The sequence below is a fragment of the Astatotilapia calliptera genome, chromosome 18 (assembly GCF_964374335.1).
Source record: "Astatotilapia calliptera chromosome 18, fAstCal68.1, whole genome shotgun sequence".
Lineage (NCBI taxonomy): Eukaryota > Metazoa > Chordata > Actinopteri > Cichliformes > Cichlidae > Astatotilapia > Astatotilapia calliptera.
Window position 1 is genome coordinate 34,318,302 of NC_137439.1, and position 22,758 is coordinate 34,341,059.

Sequence of the window (22,758 nt, forward strand, 5' to 3'; positions counted from 1 at the left end):
TGCCATCTCCACTGCACTCCACTCAGCACTCACACACCTGGACAAAAAAAGACTCATATGTTCGAATGCTGTTCATAGATTTCAGTTCAGCATTCAACACTATAATCCCCCAACAGCTCACTCAAAAACTGGTCCAGCTGGGGCTCAACACCTCACTGTGCAACTGGCTGTTGGATTTCCTCACCGGAAGACCTCAAGCAGTACGGGTCGGCAGTAATACATCCAGCACCATCATTTTAAACACGGGGGCCCCGCAGGGATGTGTGCTGAGCCCCCTCCTCTTCACTCTGCTGACCCATGACTGCACTCCATCATATAGCTCCAACCTCTTCATCAAGTTTGCGGACAACACAACGGTGGTGGGTCTCATTAGCAACAGGGATGAGACCGACTACAGAAGTGAGGTGAGACGCCTGGCCACGTGGTGTGTTGACAACAATCTCTCTCTGAATGTGGAGAAGACGAAGGAGATTGTTGTGGACTTCAGGAGAATGCACACCCAACATGCTCCTCTGACCATTGACGGAGCGTCTGTGGAGAGAGTGAGCAGCACCAAGTTCTTGGGTGTGCACATCACAGAGGATCTCTCCTGGACGTACAACACCACAGCACTGGCCAAGAAATCACAGCAGCGTCTCTTCTTTCTCCGCAAACTAAGAAGAGCAGGAGCACCAGCCCCCATCATGTACACTTTCTACAGAGGCACCATCGAGAGCATCCTGTCGAGCTGCATCACTGTGTGGTTTGGAGCCTGCAATGCGTCCTGTCATGGAACCCTCCAACGCATGGTGAGAGCTGCAGAGAGGATCATTGGTGTCTCTCTCCCCTCCCTCCAGGACATTTACAGCACCCGTCTCACTAAAAAATCCCTTTGCATAGCGGCTGATCCCACGCACCCAATGCAAAGCTTCTTCAAGCTGCTGCCGTCGGGGAGGAGACTGCGGAGTCTCCAGGCCAGGACCAGCAGACTGAAGGACAGCTTCATCCATCAGGCTGTCAGGAAGCTTAATTCCCTCCCGATTCTGCCCCCTCTCCCCTCCTCTCCTCCATGGTGTCACTGAACTCTGTCACACACACACACACACACACACACACACACACACACACACACACACACACACACACACACACACACACACACACACTCTCTGACTCACTCACTGGCCTGCACCAGTTACCAGTCACTTTGTGGAGCATTGGACTGCCATTACCTCATACGACTTTGTTGTTATACTATCTCTTACCGTACATTACTAAATCTCCATTTGCACTATTTGCCTATTTGCACTACTCTGCCTGGTTTACACTCAATGTCATTTACCCTTACCTGAATATTGTATATTGTATATTGTATATTGCATAGCTTTCTTGTTAATTTGTATTGTATTTATTTATTTAAATTTTTACTTTTTAATTATTTTATTTGCATTTTTTAATCACTCTCTTTATTTAAATGTTCATTTGCTATTTCATCTAGGGTTTGAGAGTAACGAAATTTCTATTCTCTGTATGTCCTGTACATGTGGCAGAATTGACAAATAAAGTTGACTTTGACTTTGACTTTGATAACATGATCCAACATCCAGATTATTATCAACAGCTACATTAATCCTGGGGGAAAACAAGTGAGGGAAACAATCAGGACCAAGCTGGCTTTCATCACTACTGCCTGTGCCAGATGTTCTGCTGACTCACGGATAGAGAGACCCACTGAGGCCTGTCCCAGAAGATGGAGAAACCCAGCACTTTATGAACACCTTGATTTTGACCTTTGCTTTGTGTAATGGATTTTTACATAATGATGTAACTCAGCCCTGTTGAAAGTCCATTCATTCATCTTCTTCCACCTATCTGAGGCAGTAACCTAAGCAGAGGAGCATGGACCTGCCTGTAGCTCAGGAGGTAGAGCTGGTGACCTGCTCTACCTGGTGGTTTGATCCCTGGCTGCCCCATTCTGCATGCCAAGTATCTTTGGGCATGCTCTACGGCATGCTCAAACACATTCATCAGAGTATGAATGTGTTTGAATGCTTAGATAGAAAGCACTTAAAGCATAGAAGAAAGTTCTTGTCACGGATTGCCGGGGCAAGCCGTGTGGAATTGTAGAAAGGGACCAAAAGGCGGCAGCTCTGGTGCAGGTGAGTGTTTATTCACAGAGGTGGGTAAGTACAAACAACGGTGGCGACAAAACATGAAACTGGAAACCTAAACTGGGTAAACTAATAAGACAAACCAGAAACGAGGATGCAGGGAGGTCCGGAGAAATACATACGGGAAGACGCAGGGAGACCGAGGGGAAACAACACAGATGAACCAGCAATTACTATGACAGAAGACACAACTTAAATACACTCAGAGAACACAGGGAGATTACATACAGGTGGGAACACAGCTGGGAGTGATCACGTGACGAGAGTAGGGAGACAAACTGAAACACTCACATAAGACGCAGACCTTCACAATAAAACAGGAAACACATACACGCAATGACATAACACACCAACTTAACACAGACTGGGGGACACAGAACATAGGAACATGAACCATGAAACAGAAGAGTATAAACACCCAAGGTAACCAAAACCACAGAATACTAATAAACTAAACAAACACGGAGTCGCAGACTCCGGATCATGACAGGACCCCCCCCTCAAAGGCTGGCTCCAAACAAAACACGAGACCCAACCCAAGAAAACCAATGAAACGAAACACACCACAGCCCAAGAAAAACGGAGTCCAAAACAGAAAAGTTCAGGGGGCCGACAGCACAGGAGTCCAAACAGTTCAGGGGGCCGACCGTGCGGACGGCAACGGCGGCGATGTGGACACAGTTCGGGGGGCTGGCCGTGCAGACGGCAACGGCGGCGACGTGGACACAGTTCGGGGGGCCGACCGTGCGGACGGCAACGGCGGCCACTCAGGCGATGGCGGTCCGGGGGCCGGCCGTGCGGAAGGCAACGGCGGCCACTCAGGCGAAGAGGGTCCGGGGGCCGGCCGTGCGGAAGGCAACGGCGGCGACGAGGGAGACGACGGAGCAGTTCAGGGGGCCAACCGCGCGGAAGGCAACGGCGGCGACGAGGGAGACGACGGAGCAGTTCAGGGGGCCGACCGCGCGGAAGGCAACGGCGGCGACTCAGGCGATGACGATCCGGACCAGGCGAAGCACAGGCAGAGGCCGGACCAGGCGAAGCACAGGCAGAGGCCGGACCAGGCGAAGCACAGGCCGGGGCCGGACCAGGCGAGGACGAAGACTCGGATGAAGCCGGACCAGACGAGGACAAAGACTCGGATGAAGCCGGACCAGACGAGGACGAAGGCTTGGATGAAGCCGGACCAGACGAGGACGAAGGCTCTGAGGCTGGACCAGACGAGGCTGATGATGATGATGCTGCAGCAGGCGAGGATGATGATGATGTTGCAGCAGGTGGCTGAACGGGCCCCTCGGACCCTCCAGCCGACGAGGAAGGCTGCTGGACGGGCTCCTCGGGCCCTCCAGCGGACGAGGCATGAGGCTGGACGGGCTCCTCGGGCCCTCCAGCGGACGAGGCATGAGGCTGGACGGGCTCCTCGGGCCCTCCAGCGGAGGCAGGAGGCTGAACGGGCCCCTCGGACCCTCCAGCGGAGGCAGGGGGCTGAACGGGCCCCTCGGACCCTCCAGCGGAGGCAGGAGACGAAGGCCGGAGCGGTCCCTCGGACCCTCCAGCGGAGACTAGAGACGAAGGCCGGAGCGGTCCCTCGGACCCTCCAGCGGAGACAGGAGATGAAGGCCGGAGCGGTCCCTCGGACCCTCCAGCGGAGACTAGAGACGAAGACCGGAGCGGTCCTACGGACCCTCCAGCAGAAGTCATCACTAAGCCAGCAGTCATGGAGGCCACTAGCTGACACAACGGCGACTGGCAATGCACTGAGCACTGGCTCTGCCCAGGCAACACTGACATGGTGCAGTTCTCAGGTGGCTGCTTAAACTTCAGGGGTCCAGAATTAGCTGGGGACTGAGACCTAGCCTCTGGGGGAGCCCCGGAGCGGCAAACTGTGCCAATGGCGGCTAAACTATGAAAAGCACCTTGAGTTGAAATTAGACTTTCTCCCTGCATGGAGTGAATGAGTGAAACTGGTAATACTGGAGCCAGAGCTACGGGTAGCGGGGGCACTGGAGCTACTGGGGCCTGCGCTACAGGCGGCAGTGGAGCTACCGGAGACTGAACTGAGGGGGACACCGGAGACTGAACTGAGGGGGGCACCGGAGACTGAACTGAAGGGGGCACCGGAGACTGAACTGAAGGGGGCACCGGAGACTGAACTGAAGGAGGCACAGGAGACTGAACTGAAGGAGGCACAGGAGACTGAGCTGAGAGGAGCACTGGCTGCGGGGATGCTAACTGAGCTGAGAATGGCTGCGGGGGAGCTAACTGAGCTGCCAGTAGCTGCACAGGCGATAAGCAGCTCGCGTTGACATCCGCCACACAAAACGCAGCCCCTGAATGAACAGTCATGCAGTCCGAAAATGAAAAAGAGTCCTCACTCACCACAGCCGGCGATTTAGAAGCCCGAACGTCCGGCTGTGGGGTGGCGCGCTTGCGGCGCGATCTGCGTTTCCTCCCCGCAGACGGCTCCGACGGGCCGGGCAAGATCACATCCGGCGAGTCGGGCAGCGAGGCAGGAGTGGCTGAGAGAAGGTGGGGTGTGTGCCGGAGAAAAGCCTGCACGGTCGGAGGAAGCGAAGTTAGAAGCCATGGCAGGCCGGAAAAGAGCCGTTGTAGCCGACTTTCCACGGCGCGGCGAAGCTCCTCTGGAGGGTCCTCAAGCCACAGCCCGAGGAGAATCTCCACGTTATATGTAACGTCGTCCCGGAGCTCCTCGGACGGATTTACTGCCGCTGGGTCCATGGTGGCTGGTTCGTACTGTCACGGATTGCCGGGGCAAGCCGTGTGGAATTGTAGAAAGGGACCAAAAGGCGGCAGCTCTGGTGCAGGTGAGTGTTTATTCACAGAGGTGGGTAAGTACAAACAACGGTGGCGACAAAACATGAAACTGGAAACCTAAACTGGGTAAACTAATAAGACAAACCAGAAACGAGGATGCAGGGAGGTCCGGAGAAATACATACGGGAAGACGCAGGGAGACCGAGGGGAAACAACACAGACGAACCAGCAATTACTATGACAGAAGACACAACTTAAATACACTCAGAGAACACAGGGAGATTACATACAGGTGGGAACACAGCTGGGAGTGATCACGTGACGAGAGTAGGGAGACAAACTGAAACACAATGTTGAAACAAACTGAAACACACCTTTCAAGGTTGTGGAGTAGCGGCTCTACTCTGAGCCCCTCCTGAATAGCTGAACACCTCACCTTAAGGGAGAAGCCAGCCACCCTTCGGAGAAGGCTTATTTCCACTGCTTGTACTTATACTCTCATTCTTTCGGTCACTCCCCAAAGCTCATGACCATAGGTGAGGGTGAGTACATAGATCTACTGGTAAATCGAGAACTTCGCTCTTATGCTCAGCTCTCTCTGCACCACGGTGAAGATGAAGCCAACAGAACCACATCATCTACAAAAAGCAGAGACAGGATTCTGGAACTGGAAGCCTTCCACCACTTGGTTATAGCTAGAAATTCTGTTCATAAAAATTATGAACAGAATCGGTGACAAAGGGCAGCCCTGGTGGAGTCCACTGCACACCGGGAACAGGTCTGACTTATTGCTGTCTATGTGAAAAAGACTCTTGCAATGGTTGCATAAGGATTGAATGGCCAGTAGCAATGGGCCAGAAACCACATACTCCCTCCCAAGTATGTGGAATGCCTTCTCCAAATCCACAAAACACATGTAGACTGGTTGGTCAAATTCCCATGACCCCTAAGTATCCTTGAGAGGGTAAAGAGCTTGTCCAGTGTTCCACGACCGGGACGAAAACCACATTGTTCTTCCTATATCAGGCATGGCAGGCACCAACCTGGTGGCTGCAACTCAGCAGCTTCAGCAATGCAGATGCTGAACATGGTCCATTTGAACTCAATGTCCCCATTCTCCTTCAGGATACTGCTGAAACTCTGCCAGAGGAGAAGTTGAAAATTTTGTGGACCGGGGTCTCTGCCAAATGTTCCCAGCACACCCCAATTATACATTTAGGCACCCCAGGTCTGTCCAGCATCCTCCCTAGCCACCTGATCCAACTCACCACCAGGTGGTGATCATTTGACAGCTTAGCACCTCTCTTCACTTCCAGAGTGTCCAGAACATATGGCCACTCCAAGACTCCAAGAAAGCTGGGTGCTGTGGTTCAGCACATTGGCACAGATAACAGTCTGGACCCAACAGTGTTATTTGAGTGATGTTAGATAAAAGATTAGCACTGTTGACTCAGACCTCATAGTTGGGAAAACAGTGATAATGGATGGGTGCTGAAAGGTGGAAGACGTGGTGCAGGCCGGGTGCTGGTGGTTGGACGAGCAGTGATGTTGGCTGATGGAGGAGAAGCAGTGTTGACTGAAGCTGGCTGGGAGCTGAAACATTTAAATGAGTCCAAATGATTCCATTGCTACAGCTAATGGACTTTTTTCTCTTTCTAAAAAATTGCTTGTTACTGTCACATTAGAGGGCACCGTGAAATTCTGTCAATAATTACACATTTAACCTAGCAATCTGTCCATTTTGCAATTGTCAGTTTGAGGAAAACAAACAAAACTTTGAGGGAGAATTATTCTGTAATTTTCACTAATCAGCATATTTTTTGTGTTTTATATATATTAAAACATCACACAAAAGCTGAAGGTAATAACTTTGATTTGAATCAGTTTTTCGCGAGCAAGCTAAAGCCATATGGTAGAAAGGTTGAAATATTTATAAAGAGGCCAGTTGGGTGTTATTATCTCACTAGTCCTGGGGTTGAGCCCCAGAGTATGAGAAGTATTTTTGCTGCTAGGCATATTAAGGTATTAATATTTTTTTGTTTATTTGTTGGCTGAACAGTTTGTGTTGAGCCATACATCAACAGTCAACCCAAGGAAGTATGGCGTCTATGGTCTGTTGTCTGCCAAAATTGATCTCACAGACTTTGTACCCCTGGCAATCCAGGGGTATACATTTATTTATTACTGATTAATTAATTAATTAATTGTTTTTTTTATTTTAGATTTTTGTATGTATTATTTTCATGTCATCCTCCCACCGTCTCCTCCCACCGTCCAAAGACATGCAGCTTGTGGGGATAGGTTAATTGGATAATCCAAATTGCCACTAGGTGTGAATGTGCGAGTGAATGTGAATGGTTGTCTGTCCCTATGTGTTAGCCCTGCGACAGACTGGCGACCTGTCCAGGGCGTACCCCGCCTTTCGCCCTATGACAGCTGGGATAGGCTCCAGCGCCCCCCGCGACCCTGAAAAGGATAAGCGGAAGCGAATGGATGGATGGATCATCCCCATGTGAATGAAATGTTGAATTCTCCTTTTGTGTTTGTTTCACATGCCATATTCAATGTACATTGCCTGAACGTAACTTAACTGGGGATTTAAGCTTCAGCAGAAAATCTACATTGTAACCTGTGGTGTAACTTTGAACCTCTATGATCCCTACGCTGTCATCTATTCACCTCCCTGAAAATGTGAGTCGGGTTAACGCAGCACACAACTCCTGTAATTGGTCTGTTAAGCAACATTGATTCCTGTTTTGCATTTGAGGCTTTTTTGCCGCAAAAAGCTGATGGTGTATTGTCATCCATTGTACATCTACTAAAAATCTCCTGGTGACCTTGACCCACAAGGTCAGAGGTCACGTTTTCTGAAAATCATGTGGATTCAATAACTCTGAGTGACTCTGAGCAAGCACAGAGTGACCTTACTTCCTACAGGGAGTGCAGAATTATTAGGCAAGTTGTATTTTTGAGGAATAATTTTATTATTGAACAACAACCATGTTCTCAATGAACCCAAAAAACTCATTAATATCAAAGCTGAATGTTTTTGGAAGTAGTTTTTAGTTTGTTTTTAGTTTTAGCTATTTTAGGGGGATATCTGTGTGTGCAGGTGACTATTACTGTGCATAATTATTAGGCAACTTAACAAAAAACAAATATATACCCATTTCAATTATTTATTTTTACCAGTGAAACCAATATAACATCTCCACATTCACAAATATACATTTCTGACATTCAAAAACAAAACAAAAACAAATCAGCGACCAATATAGCCACCTTTCTTTGCAAGGACACTCAAAAGCCTGCCATCCATGGATTCTGTCAGTGTTTTGATCTGTTCACCATCAACATTGCGTGCAGCAGCAACCACAGCCTCCCAGACACTGTTCAGAGAGGTGTACTGTTTTCCCTCCTTGTAAATCTCACATTTGATGATGGACCACAGGTTCTCAATGGGATTCAGATCAGGTGAACAAGGTGGCCATGTCATTAGTTTTTCTTCTTTTATACCCTTTCTTGCCAGCCACGCTGTGGAGTACTTGGACGTGTGTGATGGAGCATTGTCCTGCATGAAAATCATGTTTTTCTTGAAGGATGCAGACTTCTTCCTGTACCACTGCTTGAAGAAGGTGTCTTCCAGAAACTGGCAGTAGGACTCGGAGTTGGGCTTGACTCCATCCTACTGCCCGAAAAGGCCCCACAAGCTCATCTTTGATGATACCAGCCCAAACCAGTACTCCACCTCCACCTTGCTGGCGTCTGAGTCGGACTGGAGCTCTCTGCCCTTTACCAATCCAGCCACGGGCCCATCCATCTGGCCCATCAAGACTCACTCTCATTTCATCAGTCCATAAAACCTTAGAAAAACCAGTCTTGAGATATTTCTTGGCCCAGTCTTGACGTTTCAGCTTGTGTGTCTTGTTCAGTGGTGGTCGTCTTTCAGCTTTTCTTACCTTGGCCATGTCTCTGAGTATTGCACACCTTGTGCTTTTGGGCACTCCAGTGATGTTGCAGCTCTGAAATATGGCCAAACTGGTGGCAAGTGGCATCTTGGCAGCTGCACGCTTGACTTTTCTCAGTTCATGGGCAGTTATTTTGCGCCTTGGTTTTTCCACACGCTTCTTGCGACCCTGTTGACTATTTTGAATGAAACACTTGATTGTTCAATGATCACGCTTCAGAAGCTTTGCAATTTTGAGACTGCTGCATCCCTCTGCAAGATATCTCACTATTTTTGACTTTTCTGAGCCTGTCAAGTCCTTCTTTTGACCCATTTTGCCAAGGGAAAGGACGTTGCCTAATAATTATGCACACCTGATATAGGGTGTTGACGTCATTAGACCACACCCCTTCTCATTACAGAGATGCACATCACCTAATATGCGTAATTGGTAGTAGGCTTTCGAGCCTATACAGCTTGGAGTAAGACAACATGCATTAAGAGGATGATGTGGACAAAATACTCATTTGCCTAATAATTCTGCACTCCCTGTAATCTGGGGCTACCATCAATCTAGTGATCTAAACAAGTACACAATCCTGTTATTCAGTAGTGATCTCTCCAGAATTAAACAATCATGGCTTTCAATGTCTTTTTATTAATTCCAAAGTAGTGTAATCTGGGGAAGTAATGACGTAGAATTCAGTTTCTGGGTCAAAACTCTCCTGATTCAATATGCCGCAATGCTGTGTTCCTCATTGCCTTAACAGGGATCTGAATTTTTTTTAAAAACACACTAATTAGTCATTTTACTGTTTTGACGAAATGGCTCCATCTGATAAGGTTACATGCAATTAGCATAATTTTTTACTTCCTCTCCGTGAATCGCTACCTTATCGTGGTGGAGGGGTTTGTGTATCCCAGGGATCCCAGGGGCTATGTTGTCTGGGGGCTTTTGCCCCCTGGTAGGGTCTCCCATGGCAAATTTGTCCTGGGTGGGGGACCAGACAAAGAGCGATTCAGAAGACCCTTATGAAGAGAACATCGAGGGAACAGTTTACCCTGCCCGGGATAGGGTTACCGGGGCCCCGCCCTGGAGCCAGGCCCGGGGAGGGTGCCCGAGGGCGAGCGTCTGGTGGCCGGGCCTTAGTCCATGGGGCCCGGCCGGGCACAGCCTGAAGAGGAGACATGGGCCCATCCTCCCGCAGGCCCACCACCCGCAGGAGGCACCATAGGGGTCGGGTGCATTATGTGCCGGGTGGCGGCCAGGAGCCGAGGCCCTGGCGGACTGATCCCCAGCTGCCAAGACTGGCAATAGGGACATGGAATGTCACCTCTCTGGTGGGGAAGGAGCCTGAGTTAGTGCGTGAGGTTGAGAGGTACCGGCTAGATATAGTCGGGCTTGCCTCTACGCATGGCTTGGGCTCTGGAACCAGTCTCCTGGAGAGGGGCTGGACTCTGTCTCAGTCTGGAGTTGCCCTTGGTGGGCGGCGGGCTGGGGTGGGTATTCTAATATCCCCTCGGCTTGCTGCCGGTACGTTGGGGTTTTTCCCAGTGGATGAGAGGGTTTGTTACCTGCGCCTTAGGGTCGGGGAATGGGTCCTGACTGTCATCTGCGCTTATGCACCGAGTGGCAGTTCAGAGTACCCAGCCTTCTTAGAGTCCCTGAGGGGGGGGGGGGGGGTGTGCTGGAAGGTGCTCCACCTGGAGACTCTGTTGTCCTCCTGGGAGACTTCAATGCTCACGTGGGTAACGACAGCGAGACCTGGAGGGGCGTGATTGGGAGGAACGGCCTCCCTGATCTGAACCCGAGGGGCGTTTTGTTATTGGACTTCTGTGCAAATCACAGTTTGGCCATAACGAACACCTTGTTCGAACATAAGAGTGTCCATAAGTGCACGTGGCACCAGAACGCTCTAGGCCGTAGGTCGATGATTGATTTTGTAATCGTATCACCAGACCTGCGACCATATGTTCTGGACACTCGGGTAAAGAGAGGGGCTGAGCTGTCAACTGATCACCACCTGGTGGTGAGTTGGATCAGGTGGCGGGGGAGGACGCTGGACAGACCCGGTGCACCTAAACGCGTAGTGAGGGTGTGCTGGGAACGTCTAGCAGAGGCCCCAGTCCGCGAGATCTTCAACGCACACCTCCGGCAGAGCTTCAACAGCATTCCGAGGGAGACTGGGGACATTGAGTCCGAATGGACCATGTTCAGCGTCTCCATTGCCGAAGCTGCTGCATTGAGCTGCGGCCGCAAGGTGGTTGGTGCCTGCCGTGGTGGTGATCCCTGAACCAAATGGTGGACACCAGAGGTGAAGGGAGCCACCAGGCTGAAGAAGGAGTCCTATCGGGCTTGGTTAGCCTGTGGGACTCTGGAGGCAGCCGACAGGTATCGACAGGCCAAGCGGAATGCGGCTCGGGCAGTGGCTGAAGCAAAAACTCGGGTGTGGGAGGAGTTCGGAGAGGCCATGGAAAAAGACTTTCGGACTGCCTCGAAGAGATTCTGGCAAAACGTCAGGCGTCTCAGGAGGGGAAAGCGGTGCTCAACAATGATGAGACAAACTATAGGACAGAGGTGCAACAACTAGAGTCATGGTGCCACGACAATAACTTGGTCTTAAACACCAAAAAGACCAAGGAGATCATTGTAGATTTCCGGAAGAGGGGTCATAACAACCATTTGCCTCTCTTCATTGGCAGTGAGGCGGTGGAGAGGGTGAGCAGTTTTAAATTCTTGGGGGTAACTGTGACCGAGGACCTGTCCTGGGGCAACCATATCACCTCAGTTGTACGGAAGGCCCAACAGCGCCTCTACTACCTGAGGAGACTGCGGAGCGCACACATTCCCAGATCTCTGATGTTGAACTTCTACAACTGTGCCATCAGCAGCGTTCTGACGTATGGATTTCTAGTGTGGTTCCCCAGCTGCACCAAGGCCGATCAGCAAGCACTCCAGCGGGTGGTGAAAGAAGCTGGCAGAATTATTGGAACAAGTCTGCCAGAGATCAGTAATATCTTCCCCACTCGCTGTCTGAGGAGGGTGCACAGTATCCTGCGGGACCAACATCACCCTGCGCGCCACCTTTTCCATCTGCTGCCCTCAGGGAGAAGGTACAGGTCTATACAGGCCAGAACATCCAGACTGACCAACAGCCTGTATCCACAGGCTGTGAGGCTCCTGAACTCTCTGCCCCCCTCTCACGGACAATAACCATATCCAACTTCTTAATAGCAATGAACTGGTCTGCATTGGTGCATCATATCTTTATTCTCTTCCCCCTCCTGCCCCCCCCCCCCCCTCTTTCTTAAATAGATAACTATCATATCTGATATCATATCTCACAGTACAATAATATTGAATGGGTTGCATTGTTGTATTTTGTCATGTTTCTCAGGTCTTTGTCTGAATTTCTACGAACATTATTGCTAAGGATTGTCTTATTGCATTGGAGTCACACTGGGTTAAATATGTACACTTGGGTTTTAAGGGGTATTTTTTTTTTTTTTTGGGTTGTATGGAAGCCCCAAACGCAATTTCATTGTTCTTGACAATGACAATAAATAAATAAATACTAAATACTAAATACTGTGTATAGTGTTGGCGGAGCGCTGCTGACGTCGACTGAGAAAATTGTCAGGCGGTGGAAGGAATACTTCGAGGACCTCCTTAATCCCACTGACACGTCTTCCGAGGAGGAAGCAGAGTCTGGGGATGAGGGGAATGACCCACCAATTTCTGGGGGCGAGGTCACTGAGGCAGTTAAACAACTCCTTGGTGGCAGAGCCCCTGGTGTTGATGAGGTCCACCCCGAGTTCCTGAAGGCTCTGGATGTTGTAGGGCTGTCCTGGTTGACACGCCTCTACAATGTTGCATGGAGATCAGGGGCAGTACCCCTGGACTGGCAGACCGGGGTGGTGGTCCCCATCTTTAAGAGGGGGGACCGGAGGGTGTGTTCCAACTACAGGGGGATCACACTCCTCAGCCTCCCTGGGAAAGTCTATGCCAGGGTGCTGGAAAGGAGAGTTCGTCCGCTAGTCGAACCTCGGATACACTGCGGTTGGAACAATGCGGTTTTCGTCCTGGTCGCGGAACACTGGACCAGCTCTTTATCCTCTCGAGGATACTTGAAGGTGCATGGGAGTTGGACTTGGAGAAGGCATTCGACCGTGTCCCTCGGGGTGTCCTGTGGGAGGTGTTGCGGGAGTATGGGGTGTCTGGCCCATTGCTACGGGCCAGTTGATCCCTATACAACCGTTGCAAGAGCTTGGTTCACATTGCCGGCAATAAGTCGGACTCGTTCCCGGTGGGTGATGGGCTCCACCAGGGCTGCCCTTTGTCACCGGTTCTGTTCATAATTTTTATGGACAGGATTTCTAGGCGCAGCCAAGTGGCGGAGGGCTTTCACTTTGGTGGCCTCAGAATCTCATCTCTGCTTTTTGCGGATGATGTGGTTCTGTTGGCTTCATCGGGTGGGGGCCTCCAGCTCGCACTGGAACGATTCGCAGCCGAGTGTGAAGCAGAGGGAATGAGGATCAGCACCTCCAAATCTGAGGCCATGGTTCTCAGCCGGAAAAGGGTGGAGTGCCCACTCCAGGTTGGGGATGAGTTCCTGCCCCAAGTGGAGGAGTTCAAGTATCTCGGGGTCTTGTTCGCGAGTGATGGGAGAAGGGAGCCGGAAATCGACAGACGGATTGGGGCTGCAGCTGCAGTAATGCGGACGCTGCACCGGTCCGTCGTGGTGAAGAGGGAGCTGAGTGTAAAAGCGAAGCTCTCAATTTACCGGTCGATCTACGTCCCACCCTCACCTATGGCCACGAGCTGTGGGTAGTGACCGAAAGAACGAGATCGCGGATACAAGCAGCAGAAATGAGCTTCCTCCGAAGGGTGGCTGGACTCTCTCTTAGAGATAGGGTGAGAAGTTCGGCCATCCGGGAGGGGCTCAGAGTACAGCCACTGATGCTCCACATCGAAAGGAGCCAGCTGAGGTGGTTCGGGCATCTGACAAGGATGCCTCCTGGGCGCCTCCTGGGTGAGGTGTTCCGGGCATGTCCCACCGGGAGGAGGCATCGGGGCAGACCCAGGACACGCTGGAGAGATTATATCTCTCGGCTGGCCTGGGAACGCCTTGGTGTTCCCCCGGATAAACTGGAGGAGGTGGCTGGGGAGAGGGAGGTCTGGGCCTCTCTGCTTAGGCCCCCGCGACCCGGCCTCGGATAAAGCGGGTGAAGATGGATGGATGGTTAGGCATTTGTTTTGTAGTTTTTGGTTTTGTGCGGAGTAAATAAATGTTTTCCTTTTTTACATTTGCCTCATTTTTTTCCTACCGAAAGGCATACAAGTGATCCAAGAAAAGCACGAGTCAGAGACTTTACGTCCTACAGAAGCGGCAAAGAAGGACCGAAGATTGCCGCTAGCTCCCCTTTGACCCGTCTTCATGCCATGGAATAGATGAACAATATTCTGGAGGAAGGAGATGGCCTTTTCATACTACTACATTTTGAGCTTGCTCAGGGCTGTAATTTGGATGATGAGATGACATGAGAACAAACCAATGATCTATCTACTCTACAAACCATGCAGTAGTAATATAGCAGAGAGGGCAGTTTTCTTGCTGCATTTTTGAGCTATTGGTTTTTGTAGATATTTTTTGGTCACAGAAAATTTTGTTTTCTTTAGAGCTCTATTTTCTTTCCTTGTTTTCCTTAGCCTTTGCGTTTTGGATAGTTTGTTCTTGTCTCTTAATTATTTTTATTTTATTTTCAGGATAATTGACTGTCCAAAGGGTCCCTGGCATACTGTCTGTGTCCTGCCTCACTGGTATACTGGCAGACTGCTGGCTGACTGGGAGGTGTAAGCTCTTCCTGTCTCTGATCTCTAGCCTCTTCTCTGTCACCCTCACTTTTTCTTCCCTCAGTCTTTATAGCTGATATAAAGGATCAGAGGAAACATTAGTTGAACTACTGCTGATTTTGTAAGTTTGCCCACTAACAAAGAAATGATCAGTCTATAATTTCTATGGTAGGTTTATTTGGACAAACAGAAACATAAAAAAAAATCCAGAAAAATGCATTTCAAAAAAGTTATAAATTAATTTGCATTTTCATGATGGAAATCAGTATTTCCTCCCCTGCAATCACCAAGATTTCTTTCTCCCAGGTGTATTTTATACAGGAGCCTTCTCAACTCATTACATGTATAAAAGACAGGTGTCCATAGATGCAACCACTCCATCTAGATTCCAAACTCTGCACCATGGCCAAGACCAAAGAGCTTTCCAAGGATATCAGGGACAAGAGTGTGGATCTAAACAAGGCTAGAATGGGCTACAAGACCATCTCCAAGCAGCTGGGTGAGAAGGCGAGACGAGTTGGTCTGATTATTCGCAAATGGAGGAACCATAAAATAACTGCTAATCTCCCACGGTCTGGAGCGCCACACAAGATCTCACCTCGTGGAGTTTCAATGATAATGAGAACGGTGTGGAACCAGCCCAGAAGTACTCAGGAGGAACTTGTCAGTGATCTCAAGGCAGCTGGGACAATAGTCACCAAGAAAACAGTTGGTAACACATTACGTGAAGGACTGGAATCCTGCACTGCCCGCAAGATCCCCCTGCACAGAAAGCACATGTACAGGTCCATTTGAAGTTTGCCACGGAACATCTCAATGATTCAGAGGAGGACGGGGTGAAAGTGTTGTAGTCAGATGATACCAAAATCGAGCTCTTTGGCATCAACTTGTAGTTTTTGGAGGAGGAATGCTGCCAAGAACATCATGCCCACCGGCAAACATGGAGGTGGAAACATTACTGTGGCAGGCCGTGGTCTGCGGTACGGCAATGGGGGAAGCGGACGCACCTGAGCGGCATCCGCAATCATGACCCGCCAGCTTGAAACAGATGTAGCGGATGTCGGGGTGTGCAAGGGACCTGCCAAGCCCGAGGTCAGCGTGCTGTCTAGACCAGCCTTGCTTCCACCAGAGGCCGGTGCGTTGTGTGGTCTTGCACACCGGCTTGGGGGTAAGTTCAGCTGGATGGCTCCGTGGCCTCAGTCGGGCGATCAGGGCAAATTATGTATTTATGTATACTTTATCATGGGGTTAGTCATCGTACACACAGTTATTTAAATCAAGTGTTTTTGATTTACAAAAAACATAACTGTGCTGTTGTACTCTGTTTAATGAAACTATAATTACGTCAAGAAACTTGTAACTGAAATATGAATTCTTAAGCTTTCAGTCCCTTTCACTTCTCCATAATCTATAAATATGATAAAAGATGTGACTGAGCTTGACTGGCATACAAGTTTAGAAACTGTATTAAAAAGATGAGTGCAATAAACAATGTTAACTTACTCTTTAGCTGGCAGCCAAAACTGCCGAAAGGCTGATTCTGAAAACAGTTTTAACCAACAACCAAAACCATTGAGCTAACAGCCCAAACTGTTAACCCTGTCAGTAACAGTAACTGTTCAGACTAATCCTTGAAGATGTTACTGTTAGAATACATATATATTGATTGAACCACATACACAATTGTATGTTTTATGTAAATATTGTAAATCAGTGCATTTATAGATAATTAATTACCAAAAATTGACAGTCTGTCTCCCTGGAAGTTGATTTAAATTTGCTGGTAAGCTAATTATTTGTAGTCGCCGTGTATCATGTGACAACCCAAATTCTGGACCCCTGCTGACACAACTCTGACTTACTCAACGACTCTGGTCGGAGTATGTCCACAGAGTAACTTGTGTAATGTACAGTGGGGTAAAAAAGTATTTAGTCAGCCACCGATTGTGCAAGTTCCCCCACTTAAAATGATGACAGAGGTCAGTAATTTGCACCAGAGGTACACTTCAACTGTGAGAGACAGAATGTGAAAAAAAAATCCATGAATTCACATGGTAGGATTTGTAAAGAATTTATTCGTAAATCAGGGTGGAAAATAAGTATTTGGTCACCTCAAACAAGGAAAATCTCTGGCTCTCACAGACCTGTAACGTCTTCTGTAAGAAGCTTTTCTGTCCCCCACTCGTTACCTGTATGAATGACACCTGTTTGAACTCATCATCTGTATAAAAGACACCTGTCCACAGCCTCAAACAGTCAGACTCCAAACTCCGCCATGGCCAAGACCAAAGAGCTTTCGAAGGACACCAGAAAAAGTATTGTAGACCTGCACCAGACTGGGAAGAGTGAATCTACAATAGGCAAGCAGCTTGGTGTGAAAAAATCAACTGTGGGAGCAATCATCAGAAAATGGAAGACATACAAGACCACTGATAATCTCCCTCGATCTGGGGCTCCACGCAAGATCTCATCCCGTGGGGTCAAAATGATCATGAGAACGGTGAGCAAAGATCCCAGAACCACACGGGGGGACCTGGTGAATGACCTGCAGAGAGCTGGGACCAAAGTAACAAAGGTCACCATCAGTAACACACTACAACGGCAGGGAATCAAATCCCGCAGTGCCAGACGTGTTCCGCTGCTGAAGCCAGTGCATGTCCAGGCCCGTCTGAAGTTTGCCAGAGAGCACATGGATGATACAGCAGAGGATTGGGAGAATGTCATGTGGTCAGATGAAACCAAAGTAGAACTTTTTGGTATAAACTCAACTCGTCGTGTTTGGAGGAAGAAGAATACTGAGTTGCATCCCAAGAACACCATACCTACTGTGAAGCATGGGGGTGGAAACATCATGCTATGGGGCTGTTTTTCTGCCAAGGGGACAGGACGACTGATCCGTGTTAAGGACAGAATGAATGGGGCCATGTATCGTGAGATTTTGAGCCAAAACCTCCTTCCATCAGTGAGAACTTTGAAGATGAAACGAGGCTGGGTCTTCCAACATGACAATGATCCAAAACACACCGCCCGGGCAACAAAGGAGTGGCTCCGTAAGAAGCATTTGAAAGTCCTGGAGTGGCCTAGCCAGTCTCCAGACCTCAACCCCATAGAAAATCTGTGGCAGGAGTTGAAAGTCCGTGTTGCTCGGCGACACCCCCAAAATCACTGCTCTCGAGAAGATCTGCATGGAGGAATGGGCCAAAATACCAGCTACTGTGTGTGCAAACCTGGTAAAGACCTATAGTAAACGTTTGACCTCTGTTATTGCCAACAAAGGTTATGTTACAAAGTATTGAGTTGTATTTTTGTTATTGACCAAATACTTATTTTCCACCCTGATTTACCAATAAATTCTTTACAAATCCTACCATGTGGATTCATGGATTTTTTTTTCACATTCTGTCTCTCACAGTTGAAGTGTACCTCTGGTGCAAATTACTGACCTCTGTCATCATCTTAGGTGGGGGAACTTGCACAATCGGTGGCTGACTAAATACTTTTTTGCCCCACTGTAATTATATTATTTTACACATATAATATATAATTGAACTGAATCTATACTTCACCACCTCTTGACTTACCCTTCATGACAAAAACATCACAAATCTCTTATGCACAGTTACTCTGAAGCTGCATTTGATTTAATTTAATTAAAAAAAAGAGCTCTTTTTCATCTGCAATGGATTCACTGCCCTGCCTATAATCACAAATCACAAAAGAGTGGCAAAACAATTATTATGTCACTCTATCATCTGATTATGCATAATGTGGAGGTCAATAATCCTTTCAGTAAATCAGAGTTTATCAGGGTAAGCCATAAACTTTAGATTGTGCCTTCCACTGCCTTGGAAGTGGCTCAGCTCCTCACTGAGCATGTTTTCTGTCTTCGTGCTATTCCATATTTTGGACTGAGGTCTGCAATTCACGTTTAGAGTCTGGAAGAAATTCTGCGCTCAGGTCAGCCTGTCATAAGGTTTTCATCCTCATAGTAATGACCAGACAAGGAGGCTCAACCAGGAGCTAGAGGCAGCTCTGCATTGTGTAGCGTCCTCCAAGGGAACCACCTAAGCTCCCACCTAGTGTGGACCACAACACCCTAACGTCTGCTGCCACAGAGCTGTCTCCCTTTGAGGTGAGCTTGGGATACCAACCTTTCCTCTTTCCGTCTAAGGAGGCCAAGTTAAATGTCCCATCCATCCACCATCACCTCTGTTGCTGCCAGAGAGTCTGGAGAGCCACTTGGCCACTTTGCTAAAGAATCGCAGAATAAACAGCGTGCAGACTGACATTGCTTTCCAGCGCATAGAAACATCCCTAGTCAGAAAGTCTTGTTGTCAGCAAAAAATATCCAACTTTACAGTGAATCCAAAAACCGATCTCCAAGTTTTGGTGGCTTGTTTGAGATCCTGTATGTGTCTGCACATATACTTGGCCAATAAACACGATTCTGATTCTGATTCTGTCAATAAATAATTCTGTCATTCCATCTCAGATTACCTCAGTATATGAAAATTCACAACAAAACCAAATTAACTGCTAAACCTTTCCTCACTGTCTTACGAGTAGGTTCATTATTCTGTTGGTTCACAACAATGACAGGTGTTTAAATTCTTTTTTTCTTTTAAGAAGAATTTATTTAGCATAAGAGCACGAAAACACTCTCAAAACACCTCACAACACATAAAACTGTTTTAGTGGCAAAGTGCAAACCCCAAAATAATTATGCTGCAGAAAAATAAAACTACACTAAAACACACACACCAACTATTTAACAGGTTTAATATCTGACTTTATAAAGGCATGGTGCAGACATGAAAAAAATAATTTTCTGCAATATGAGAGTAATGAGCTCCACTCTATCCGGTCGTTAAGTGATGACGTGACGAATCCTACTGCGTTTAGTCCTTAGTGGAGCAACAGAGTCAAGGATGTTGGAGCATATTGAGTTAAAAAGGTTAGCTAGTTCAACTGATAGTTCCGCACTAGGGTTGGCATCATAGAGGAGCGAGTTAGTAAAAGTGGGGGGAAAGTGAGCAGTGGTCACTGAATTGTTCGCATCTGACGCACAGGTCGCTCGCTGTCCAACTCCACATTACACACTGCAACATTAAACATAACTGGGAAATGATCTGATATCCCACAATCCTTGATTTCCGTAATCCGATCGTTAAGTGATGACGTGACAAATCCTACTTCCGGGCCTAAAGTAGTCTGCGTTTAATATGGCTTTTGTGTTGTTAACATGTTTAATGTTTTGTATTTTCTTCTATTTAATCTCAAAAAGCTCCTAAAACAGTCAGTGATCACTGTTGACCTCCCTCGGCTTTTATTACCGCTAATCATTTATTTAAGCTCAGTTTTTAAAACCTTAGGATGTAACTACAGCCCAGCCCATGCAGCAGTATATAAATGACTAACCTCGTATTGTGGATGGATTATCTCAGTTGTTCTCCTGGCTGAAGTTTGGTCCTTTTACAGCATCCTGCCATGCGATTACATTTGTTCCTGACCACCGAGAACACTCACATTAACTTTTATCCAGTGGAAAAAAGTTCGCTTGTTTATATTATGCTAACATAGCTGTGTCGCTAGCGGTCACGTAGCACATCATTATATACCAGCTAGCCAAACTTCAGTAACCCTACAAACGTCACTGCTGTTTAGTTTTCTGTCTTCATTTATGCTGGAAGTGATAACAGAGCTGTACGTTTGAATTTGTTTCCAAAACCCTGCAGTCAGGACATGCTATATTGTATTTAGATAGAAGCTAGCGAGCTAACTTCCTGCTAACTTCTCTGTTAAATGTCATAAATTCCGTTTTCATGGATGCCTGGATGTTAAACTCAATTGTTACACCTGGTAGAGCAGAACGCTGATCATTTTATTAAAGATGAAAGACTTTAGACAGTTTTTCAACTCTCAGTAATGCCACAGTGATCGTTTGATATATGGACCTGCAGCGGAGTTTAGACCCAGACACGGCTAGTCACGTCAGACTTAACGACCGGATTGAAAGGTGATAACACCAGAGCACATTTTACATACAGGTGTACAAACATGTGTGTGTGTGTGTGTGCGCGCGCATGTGTGCGTGTGTGTTAACCACGCCTTTTGCTCCATTTCTGAATCTCAGCTTATCTGTTTGTTCTTCTCTGTGCAGAAAACCTGGAACCACTGAGAGTGATTTTCTAAGAGACAAAGAGAACTGTGGGTCTGTCTGCACTGATTGCAAATCTTTTTTAAAGCACTTGCTGAAATAACTCTTGCTAGGGTGTTTTTTTAACAGAAGCCCAGTGAATCATCATCAGAGTAATAGCTGCAAATGTTAACAATCCTATCCCAATACTTAATTATGACGCTGATAAAATAATGAAAAATAAATTTTCACTCGATCCAGCTGGACTGCACTGATAATTGATAATTAAGGTTGCTCTCGACTAGCTGCGTGCACTTGATTTGTAGAAACAAATATTCGATGTACATATGTATCTATCCTCTGACTTTTTTGTTTAGCACTGAAAACAAGAAAACATAGCTGGGGCAGTGAATGAACTGAGGCTGAACAAATTGACAGCACAAACTTTGTTATGCAGTGAAATGCACTCCCTGTAGGAGATAATGAAGGTAGTCCCTTGTAATGGTCCTGCTTCCCCTCACCATTCCCTCCTCTGGGACAAAGCCATACACCATGAACTGATAGATATGCAAAAGAGAAGACTGAGTGTAAATTAACTCAGTAATTTAGGTGTTACAGAGGCATAACGTGCCTGGTTGTTGTTGTTTTTTTGTTTTGTTTTGGGGTTTTTTTCCCTTGGGCGGGGGGGGGGGGGGGGGGGGGGGTATTCTTTCTTTCTTTTCCTTCATTTTATTATCTGCTGCTATATGTGGTGTGGTGTAAATGCCACTAGAAACACTATGGAGGCATCAACAATTTATATTTTGACGCCAGCCGTAGATCTGGCTCCTGTTATACCGTAATCATTACTACATCTGAGGCCAACGGGAGCATTTTACTCACTTCCCCAGATAAGTGTGTCCACCTTCAAGCCAAGCTAATGATCACTAGTCTTTGAAACTGTGGTGGAGCCACAGTGTGATGCACTGTGCACAAATTTCTTTGCTGGTTAGAAAACAATTATACCGTAAATCATTGTGTTTGAATCTGTTTATTGCTCTCAGCACAGCCACACAGCAAAGTTGGGCAGAAAGAAAACAGGGTTCAAACAGGATGACAAGGAAATAACAGAGCACAATAAGGTGGTACAGTGATTAGCAGTAGTTTTATCAGATGGTAAGAATGGGTTTCCTCTAGATACAAACCAACTGCCTTAAGGACAAGAAGTGTGGAACCTCTTAAGCTGCTGAGGTATCTCAAGCTTTGCCAGCCTCCATCCATCCTTTGTCTTCTACTCATCCAGTCCAGGGTTGCAGGTGGGATGGAGCCTATCCCAGCTGCCATAGCGATAGGCTCCCCATTTACACCCTGGACAGGTTGCTAGTCTGTCGCTGGGCTAACACACACAGACAGACAACCATTCACACCTATGGGCAATTTGGAATTACCAATTAACCTATCCCCACAAACAAGACATGTGGGAGGAAATTGGACTAGCTAGAGAGAACCAAACAGAAAGACCCCACCCAAATGGTGAAACCCAGAGCCTCCTTGCTGTGAGGCAACAGTGTTAACCACTACACCGCCATGCTGACCCCTTACACCTCTGCCAGCTTGTTCAATCACATTATCAGTGATGCATCTTGGGTTTGGATGTCCAGGACTACAAGACCTGGAGTGTACAAATTATCAGCCAATCAGCTTCTGTGTTACCCCACAATGATCTTCAAATGAGCCACCATCTCTCCCAATCAATGCCGATTTGGCAAAAGGTGTAGGATGACTGACAGCATCCATAGAGCCCAGCTGCATTTGGAAAGACCCCGGCAGGAAAAACAAGCCCGTTCTTATAGAATTTCTGGTAAATGAAAAAGTCTCACCAGGCTCATCTGGCATGCTTTTGGGACACATGACATGTCCA